This window comes from Papio anubis, chromosome 3, assembly GCF_008728515.1.
Source record: "Papio anubis isolate 15944 chromosome 3, Panubis1.0, whole genome shotgun sequence".
Classification (NCBI taxonomy): Eukaryota; Metazoa; Chordata; class Mammalia; order Primates; family Cercopithecidae; genus Papio; species Papio anubis.
Window position 1 is genome coordinate 83,920,853 of NC_044978.1, and position 11,074 is coordinate 83,931,926.

Here is an 11,074-nt window from a genome sequence, read left to right on the forward strand (position 1 = left end):
ACCATATATGCCTGACACCCATAAGACACATTGCTATGTCTGTCAAATTACCCCTCCTTGCTTGTCCACTCAAGATATTACACAACTATCTTAGTTGAAACAAAAGAAGTTCTCCTGCGTTAGCTTATTTTTTTTTATTTAATTAAAAAAACTTTTTAACCACAGGCTTAATTTGCATTTAGAGGTTCCCATTTCTTCCTCTCAATGTTACCCAATAGATACCACAAAGTAACTGCTTCTGTCCAGACTGGCAGTAGAAAACTGTTGTGGTTCTAATGATAAGAAGAGCACTAACCTCCAAAGAATTCAGGGTTCTTATTTGCAAAACTAATCAATAATTTGGTTTTACATACTCTCTCTTTGATGAAGTTCTAGTGGAGAAGGATGACGGACAAGGGTTGAGCAAGGTAGCTTATGCTACATATATTTTTTTTTTTAACAGTTTCACAATTTATTTATTGAAAGATTATATGTTATTTTTAATTTTGAGAAACTTTTTATCTTGAAAACTTCAATCCTACAGGGAGATTACAAGAATAGGACAATGAATATTGTAGATTCTCCCTCTACATTCATGAATTGTCAACATTTTGCCATATTTACTTTGTCTCCTTTTCCTTATACTGCATTTTTCTCCCTGAAAAAGCTGAGAGTAAGTTGCAGACATCTTACCCCTAAATAACACAGAGTATATCTCCATCTCCTGATAAGACATATATATAACCTACATACTATATATATGTATGTGTGTGTACATATAACCATAATACCATTGCCACTCAGACTATTTATCATTAACATAATACTATTATTTAATATACAATACTTCCATACCCAAATTTCCCCAGTTGTCCCAATGTCTTTTTTTTTTTTTTTTTTTTTTTTACGATGTAGGATTCTATCAAGGGTTATGTATTATCTTTAGTCTCCTTTAGTCAGAACAGTTTCCTAACTTTTTTGTTTTCATGATATTTTTGAACATTCTAGGCTCTTCTTTATGACAACCCACCTCCACCACTACCTTATTTTTTGGAATATGGAAGCTGTCTTTCTGACTGTCAGATCAATGTGTTTTTGACTCTATGACTCCATGTATGTCATTCTTTTATGTCTTTTTCCTCTCATATCTCTGTGCTATTTCCTTGTTTTTCTCTTTCATCAGTTTTTTAGGACAAATTTTTGTTTTATATTTATTTTTTTCATTTTCTTTTCTTACTCAACTTTTTCCCTTCCCTGTAGGCTCTCATCTGTTTCCTTGAGATAATACTATTTTTAAAAATTGTAATTTGTTTGGTGTTATTTGTCTTTTTTCTAACTTTCTAGCACTTCCCCTCAAGATGATGTGCTCCCTGTAAAGACAACTCTGTTTTTACAAGTATTTTCCAAACTGTAAGTTAAATTCTCCTTTAAGATTATACTTGTTCTCTCTCTCATTTCCTCAGCTTCCTTTCCTTTAGGCAGGTCTTAACTGAAATTCTCATTTTCCAAGTTGCCCTAAATCAGAACTTTACTTTTACTAAAATGTGTTCATTTAGATAAAGTATATTATGCTAACTTTGACTCTATGGTGGAAAAATGCATTTTGTCATATTCCTGGTTCAACATTCATAAGATTTTGTCTATTTTAATTGACACAAACCTTGGATTTGAGGTTTAAAAAAACAAAAAAAGAGCTTAACATACCTAAGCAAACATGCATATTGAAAATGGCTGTTGTAAAATGTCATTCCAATTATTTCAGGATAATAATACCAAATACAGTCTTATTTGAAAGAATGTTAAAGCTGAAGGAGCTTTAGAGATACTTAATTTACTTCCATTAGTTTTCATATGAGGAAACTGAGAGCCCAAATTACTTAAGGTCACAATTGGTGGGGAAAATTCAAGGGATCCCATATCCTGATTTTCAGTTCAGCATATATTATTTGCTCTCACTGTTTCAATTTAATATTTTCCTGGAAATAATATTCAGAGATATAAGAGAACTCCTTGGAAAGCACTTGGAAATATGTGACAATGAAGAATTAAGAACACCTCATTAGCTATAGCATCTGGTTTAAAAAGATAGTCTTGCTTTGATGACTATTGCTGCAGACCTAACATACATTGAATTATTGCTTTGTATCTGACATTGTTATACGCATTTTACATGCATTCATTAATTTAATCTTCACGATATCCCTAAAAGTTGATATATTATCATTCCCTTTTACAAATGCAAAACTGGAGGCACAAAGAGTTTAAGTAACTTTTCTAGGGTCATTTAGTAACAGGAAGAATCAGAATGCACAGGGCCGTGCACCTAGCCACTGTGATATACTGCTTCTCTTGATTTTAAGAGCTTCAAACACAAAGGCCATTCTTTTTCTTTCACAAATATGGAAACTGAGGCACAAATGGGTTTAAATGTTTTATTTAATGTTAGCCAGTCAATAAATGCAAATAGATATCCCAAACTAACTTTGCCTTATATTGAAAATTTCCCCAAATCACAAAGGTGTCATATCCCCCATTGTAACCGGATTGCCACATCTGGTGAGACTTCCCCAGAAATTTTATTCAGAGTTACATTGGTTGATCACATTGTTTCTTCTTGCTGATGTGAATTGGCAAGATGGTTGTCTGTAGTTTATATCACCTATTATTATGAAATTGTTTTTCTCTATACATAACTAAGTTACTAGTATCTGCTAGGAGCCAGATATTTTCAACCAACTAACATCCTTCTTTTAAAAATGGAAAAGGCTAAACGTGGTTCCTCATGCTCATAATCCCAGCAGTTTGGGAGGCCGAGGTGGGAGGATTGCTTGAGCCCAGGAGTTTGAGACCAGCCTGGGCAACATAATGAGACCACATCTCTTAGAAAAAAAAATACAAAAAATAAAAATGGAAAATAGCACTAAATTAAACTCTGCATGCCTCATTTATGATGAATTTGGTCATCATTTTCATTAAAGTACTAACAATGTCTATATGGCTATTGCTACAGAGGATTTTTTTTTCAAAAGGTCAATAAGGCTAGATATAACTTTACTATAGTCCTTAACTAAGTAGATAATAGAAAATGGAAATTTTGACCAGGTGTATGACATATGATCTGAATTATCAGTCCGGGTTGACCTAACACAGGAATAAATTTTCAGCTGATGATCTAAGTCCTGACTGTTTCGGAACCCTCTAGAAGGAAGAATTGTAATATAATATACTTGGTGAATAATGTATAACACCATAGTGAGTGACCCTCTATTGAATTTATGGCAAGTGGGAAATGATACTTAAAAAATGGGAAGAATTTGGGTAACTTTCACAAAGTTGTCCCCCTATTTGTGTCTGTCTCAGCTTTGTGTAGGCTAAAAGATGAAGATTACCTCAAGATGCAAAGAGGCATAGAGGGGCTCCTGAGACCGGCAAGGTACTGAGGACTTAAGGTACACCTTGAATTAAGTTTGACAGTACACACAATTTTTTTCTGACAATATGGAAAACGAAATGGTCACTAACATCTTGGGGTGACTACTTGTACAAAAATGACTGGCATCTCCAATAAAATTTCCCCTACTCTTTTGGGAAGCAGCCTACACAGCAGGTAATTACAGTTTGGCTGGAATGTAAGTCAGCCAAAGCCTTATCTCAATAACATGTCCTGCTTGCAAAATGAAGTGTAAGAGTGCAACTCAGGAAGAGTGCATGGCTGAGCAAGTGTTCTGGGGGAAAGACCTGGACAGAGAAAGAAAGATGAGAATAATAGGAAAGAGAAATGCTAAACATTCCTTTTCAGTCTTCTAGACGCTGCATAAAATTCCAGAATCTTATATCCCATGTTCATTATACAACAAATTATGTGAGGAATCTTATGTATGCATCTAAACATGTAAGGTAATGCCACATTTTTGCTGAGAGGATTTATTGTTGAAGAGCATAAAAATGTGACTTTGTTTTCTGAGGCAGAGGTCTGTGATATACCTAACACAAGTATTAAGCAGTTCACTACATTCAAATAAGTGGTCTCAAGTTCTCAGGAACTTTCAAGGGAAAGGTGGTAAAAGAGACAGCAGTAAAAACCTTTGTGAGGAAAAGGTAGGCTAAGGCTAATTATTATTAATTATTATCATTTGAGACAGGGTCACACTGTTGTCCAGGTTGGAGTACAGTGGTGCAAACCTATTTCACTGTAGCCTCGACCTCCTCAGCCTCTCAAGTAGTTGAGACCACTGGTGTGTGTCACCATGCCTGGTTAATTTCTTAAAACTTTTGGGAGAGACAGGAAACATTTTTGTTGCCCAGGCTGGTCTTGAACTCCTGGGCTCAAGCAATCCTCCTGCCCTGGCCTCCCAAAATATTGGAATTATAGGCATGAGCCACTGCACCCAGCTGTTTTTTACATTGAAAGGATGATCTGTGTTAAATTATCAGTGGGGTCCTTGGGCCACAGAGAAAAGTGCTACTGGATAAAAGATCTGCATTTTAGTTTTATAAAGGAAAATAAGCATTGAAAAAAGGAAACCCTGAATGTGCAGCAATTTTATTTAAAATTGCATTACATTAATTTTTTAAAAAATAAAATAGAAAAAATTTAGGTTCAATTTGTCATATTGGGATTTGGATAGCATGTATACTTTGATGTACATCCATTCATTAATCTGTCTATCTGTTCGTCTATCTATCTATCTATCTATCTATCTATCTATCTATCTATCTATCTATCTATCTATGTCTGCTGCCATAGGAATCATATTTCTGGGCTACTGTGAAAGCTGCTCTTTTTTTCTGGTCCCTACCCTCAGAGGTCACAGTGGCTTAGAACCCAAAGAACTTGGGGTTTAGTACTCAACATTAGGGAAGTCCAGATTTTCAACTGCATATGGTTTAAGTAGAATTTCTAGGATTCACCTGGGAACCTGAACTATGGATTTAGTGGGAAAAAAGCTTTCTAATTCCAATTGACTGACATACAAAGGCATTTTGGAACACAGTCTGTTTTTAATCTAATTGTTTCTAAAACTTTCTATGCATTTATGAAATATATGTAATATATTGTTCTCTATCAAGTATGTACATTTTTGGGGACTGCAGATGCTGTGTCCATTTAGGGCCCATGGGAGATAGTTTATTTAAAAGTACAAAGCTTGTTCTCCTCACTCTTGGCTGACTTCTAAGGAATTATATCTCAATCCTGGGAACTTTTTCTGGATCAAGTGAGACTTTTTTATATTTATGGCTTTTCTAAAAGCAGATATTTCAACTACTTATAATTTAATGAAGAATTATACTACTTTTATTTTTAAAATTCCCAGAGAAAGTTCCCAAAACTCTCTTAGTCATTCAGGTCTCCCCAGATACTCCTTGACCTGTTACTGCTGCACAATCATACTGGAGCCAGCACTAATTTCCCCATTGTGCATCCGGAAATCAATACCCTGCTGGCACACTGATGGTGAGGAGGCATAGGATTTATTCGCTGGCATTGGTGGCTTCAATCAATTTCCTTGTGCACTTCATCTTTTTTTAGATTTTGCAAATTTATGTCCTTGTTCCTTCCTCTCTCTTATTCATTATCTAGTTAGAACAGATTCTATAGTCATTATTAAGATCACCAGCAAATAAAGAGGAAGAAGTAGAGTCAGCCTCTTAGGAGGAGTCAGATAGCCTCAAAAGTCCATGTTCAGTGTCAACCATTGTTACTTTGTTTGGCATCAAAAGTGGTAACAAGGATTAAGAAACACAGATTACATCTATCATCCCATAGAATAGCAGACTAAGACAGAATTTCGTCCTTGTTCCTCATATTTTCTAAGAAGCTTTTGCCAAAGTTCTGAAACAGGAAACCAGAACCATTTCTCTGGTTATGTAAGCTCTTCTACCAGGGCAAATGAAGGATAGATGTACCATTTTGGGTATTTAGGAAAGAAATTTTAGCTCACACTGGCAACATGCTTTCTGGATAACTATGTATGGATGGCTGTTGTCATAAGCACCACCTTCCTGGACTACTGCAAAATCTGCTGTTCCTCTGGTTTTCCACCTTCAGAGTTTCCAGTAAGTCAAGACTGAAAGATAACAGGGACTTGTAACTCAATTCTTGGTTTGTATATTTTTAGCTACATCATGAGTTGATTAGACTCTCTGCAATTCACAGAACCTAACCATAGAGTTGTGAAGGTATAAATTCCAAACTCCAAATAACTGTATCCACAGATTTGGCCACAGGAATTGGGGCTGGTTTGGTGGACCCAAGGCAAATGATGGTTCATGTAATTGCTAATGCTTCTGATTCAAAGAGGTTGGGAACAGATAATTTGTTTTTGTGCTTGGAGCTTGGATTATGATGCAAGACCAGAAGAAACAAGAGGAATAGAAAGATCAAAGTAGAAGCTGGGGTGGGAGGAAACGGGCAAAAACACAAGCAGGGCTATTTATGAAGATAGATGGCAAGTAAGATGAAATGAGGTCACTATAATGTAACTTTAGAACATTTTCATAATACCAAAAAGAAATTTGACACCTATTACCAGTCATTCACCCTTCCTCACACTTCTCTCTTCACTGCCCACCCAGTTGTTATATATATATAATATATATATTATATATATATAATATATATTATATATATATATATTTTTTATATATATTTTTTTGCTACTGACTTCTTTCACTTCACATAATGCTTTCAAGCTTTATTCAAGTTGTAATATGTATTGGAATTTCATTCCTTTTGTGTTCCTTCTTTTCTTTTTATCATTGGCTTGCTTTTAATTACCTTTAGCCTTTAAGCTCTTACAAATGTAACCAACTAGGTTAGGATAGGAGGAGCTATTTCCCGACACTTCTCATGTAAACCAAATTTTAGGTTTTCCTTTGTAGTAAAACAGGCTCTTCAGTGTTTACAAGATTATTCCTGAGTTGTGAAAATTCTCTCTGTGTTTTACTCCCTGTATTCCTCTATTCAATCTCAGGCTGCTACAATCAGACAGACAGAAAGTGTGAAGAGACTTTTTTCTTGTATCTGTAGAGGAAGACTTAACAGCAGACAGTAACTGCTTTCACCTTTTAACTTTCAGATAATGTTCTATTGTATGGATATACCATATATTAGTTATCGATTCATTAGTTGATGGACATTTTGGTTGTTTCCAGTTTTTGGCTAATACAAATAATGCTGCTATAAACATTTATGTACCAATTTTTATGTGGACATGTTTTCACTTCTCATGGATACATACCAAGGAATGGAATGGCTGGGTCATGTAATAACTCTATATTTAACAGTAAACAGTCAACTGCCAAACTATTTGCCAAAACAGTCACATCATTTTACAGTCACATCAACATATATGAGTGTTACAATTTCTCCACATTCTTGCCAACATTTGTTATTGCTGTCTTCTTGAATTTAGTCATCCTAGTTAATGTGAAGTGCTACACTATTATAGTTTTGCTTTGCATTTTCCTAATTACTGATTAATGTGCTTTTCATGTCCTTATTGGCTGTTCATATATATTCTATGGAGAAATGTATATTTAACCCTTTGCTCATTAAAAAAATTAGTATGTCTTCATGCACACATATGTTTATTGTGGGACTATTCACAATAGGAAAGACTTGGAACCAACACAAATGTCCATCAATTACAGACTGGATTAAGAAAATGTGGCACAGATACACCATAGAATACTATGTAGCCTTTAAAAAAGGATGAGTTCATGTCTGTTGCAGGGACATGGATGAAGCTAGAACAATCATTCTCAGCAAACTATCACAAGGACAGAAAACCAAACACTGCGTGTTCTCACTCATAGGTGGGAATTACACAATGAGAACACTTGGACACAGGGTGGGGAACATCACACACCTGGGCCTGTTGTGGGGTGAAGGTCTTGGGGAGGGATAGCATTAGGAGAAATACCTATTGTAAATGACGAATTGATGGGTGCAGCAAACCAACATGGCACAGGTATACCTATGCAATAAACCTGCATATTATGCATGTGTACCCTAGAACTTAAAATATAATAAAAAAATTAAAAAATTAGGATGTCTTTTTATCACTGAGTTGTAAGCCTTTAAACATATATTCTAGATAAAAGTCACTAATTAATAATTTACAAATGTTTTCTTCTATTATTTAGGTTGTTATATTAGTGTCTTCCAGAGAAAGAAAACCAATAGGACACACACACACACACACACACACACACACACACACACACAGACATACACAGGCATACCTCAATTTATTGTGCTTTGCTTTATTGTACTGAACAGAGCTTTCATTTTTCACAAGCTGAAGGTGTGTGGCAACCCTGCAGCAAGCAATTCTATTAATGCCATTTTTTCCAACAGCAATATGCTCCGTTTGTGTCTCTGTGTCACATTTTGGTAATTCTCACAATATTTTATACTTTATTATTATTATATCTGTTATAGTAATCTGTGATTAGTGATCTTTGATGATACTATTGTAATTTTGGGGGGGCTATATGAACCATACCCACGAACTTAATCAGTAATGGTTGTGTATGTTCTGATTGCTCCACTAACCACCCATTCCCCCATCTCCCTCACTCTCCTCAGGCCTCCCTATTCCCTGAAACACAATAATATTGAAATAGCCCTACAATGATCTCTAAGTGTTCAAGTCAAAGGAAGAGTTGCATGCCTCTCTTTTTAAATTAAAAGCTAGAAATAATTAAATTTGGTGAGAGAGGAAGGTCAAAAGCCATGATAGGCTGAAAGCTAGACCTCTGTGCCAAAGAGTTGGCCAAGTTGTGAGTGCAAAGGAAAAGTTCTTGAAGGAAATTAAAAGTGCTGCCTCAGTGAACACATGAAAAATGATAAAAACAAGGAAACAGCCTTAATGCTGATGTGGAGAAAGTTCTAGTTGGTCTGGATAGAAGATCAAGCCAGCCACAACATTCCTTTAAGCCAAAGCCTAATCCAGAGCAAGGTCCTAACTCTCTTCAATTCTACAAAGGCTGAGAGAGATGAGGAAGCTGCAGAAGAGAAGTTGGAAGCAGTGCTTGCTTGTTGCTGTACCTGCTGCAGTTGCTTTCAGCTGGAGGAAATTTATGCTGTTTGTGTCTCAGAAAATCTGCAAAACGTGCTGGTGACCAGTGCCTCTGGGGAGCTTGAAGACTGCAGAGATGTTCTCTACGGGCTCTTGGGACAATGGGGAAAATTATGTTTCACTGCGGTCTATTGGAGATTTTGGAAACTTGGACTCTGATAGAGGGTTTGAAGGAGACAATCAATTACTGTGTGATATTAGACACTATGGTGATATAATGGATTGACAGTTGTCTGACCAGGAAAGAATTGTAGCTGCTTCATCAACAGGATGTGTATCAGTTTTCCTTCATCATCTGAATAACCAGACTCTTTCAGTCAACCAGCTGTGAACTACAGCTCATTACCACACAGGTCCAGAAAGTCCTTCGTGTAGCAGTGCACCATGTACAGCTGTTGTGTGGAACAATCCAGAAATCATTAATGTTGGAGACAATGGTTGAATAAATCTCTTCAAAGCTTATCACAAGGAAACTGTAAGAACTGTAGGCAATGCAGATAGTAGTATACTCCATGCTGTACTCTTTCTTAGAACTCTTGAGAGATTCTTACTGTAAATTCGATTGGACAGTTAAAAATATGGGATTTCACACAACAAGGAAATGAGCCTTCTCAGATATTGTCACTGACCGGTGACTGAGTGCCATTCCATTGCATTGATAGAAATCTCACCAAACAGCATGTTGTAGCTCCTGGTGGCCAGGATGGAATGTTGAGTATTTGGAATGTTAGACAAGGTACTATGCCTGTATCTTCGCTGAAGAATTACGAAGCTAAAATGTAGGAAGTTCACTTTCACCCATTAAACCCAGATCTTCCATTTATTGTTCTGAAGATGAATTCCTCTGACATTGGGATGTTTCCACAGATGTACCATCACTCTTTCACCAAGGAGGAAGAGCTAGTACTTTTTTGTCTCATAGCATTGGTAAGCAAGCTAATGTTCACCAGTCTCTCAAAGTTCTTGGCTCAGCACCGATCCTACAAAAGACCAAATTGAAATCACAAGCTTACTTCTCAACCCTGTCTGTGAACCATTTGGATGCATTTTTGTCATCTTTATCCTTGTCTTGTTTGTGGAACTGATGCAGAAGCAGTTTATACTACTGGACAACTTTTTTCATAAACTACTGTAATTATAAGATTTTAGATAAATGTATAATCGGCCTTTTGAATTCCACCTTTTGTGCAAAATTTTATTATCAGAAAATGTGACATTTGCAGGGGAAACATCAGTAAGCTACCATCAGTGTCAATGCCCAGCTTTGGCTTTTGTTAGTTGGATATTCCCACAACAGTTGCAGAATCTGATAGATGACCGATGGTAAAAACGTGTGAACATGTGGAAGAACATCAGAGGGATTCTGGTGTCAATGAATAATACATTGCCTTCAGACAATTATTGACAGCTCATGGAACTATTTCTTCATTTTTGATGTTGTGGGACTTAACCCAACATCAGTGGTAGTTAGGGGAACAACCAACAGGTTTCTATAATTTTTATCAGTATGTATACTCCTTCCTAGTGGCAATTGCCAGTGTTAATGATTATTCTTTTTATTGAAAATATTTTCTATAGTCCTTCTACACTTTATTTCCTTAATAATTTTAATAAACTTTTAAAGGAAGAATTGAGTAGAGCAAAAGTGAAACATTAATAGCTGCATTCAAAATTTTTTAAAGATAAAAATGTTTTGACAAGTTATTTTGTAAGAATAGGTTTTTGAGCAGAACTGTGTCAACTGCTTAGACTCAACTTTATTTTTCTTGAGTTTCACAATGTAGTTGAAAATTGCCCAACTGGACATTGTGCAACAAAGTAGAATTTGATATTGATAAGTGGACTGACTTCCAAACTAAAATTTGATAACAAATGTGATAATTGTATGATGATGTGGTAAGAGTAAAGAATTTTGCCATCTTTATCCTTATCTGCAATGTTAGTAATGACTTAACATAGTGTTTTAAGACAATTTTATGATATTGTCTTTCCAAAGTTCGTTAGATTTT

General features: G+C 35.7%; 1 pseudogene; it reads left to right on the plus strand.

Moving 5' to 3' along the window:
- The first annotated feature begins 8,502 nt into the window (after window positions 1-8,502).
- Window positions 8,503-10,393, plus strand: LOC110743307 (annotated as a pseudogene).
- The last annotated feature ends 681 nt before the right edge of the window (window positions 10,394-11,074 follow it).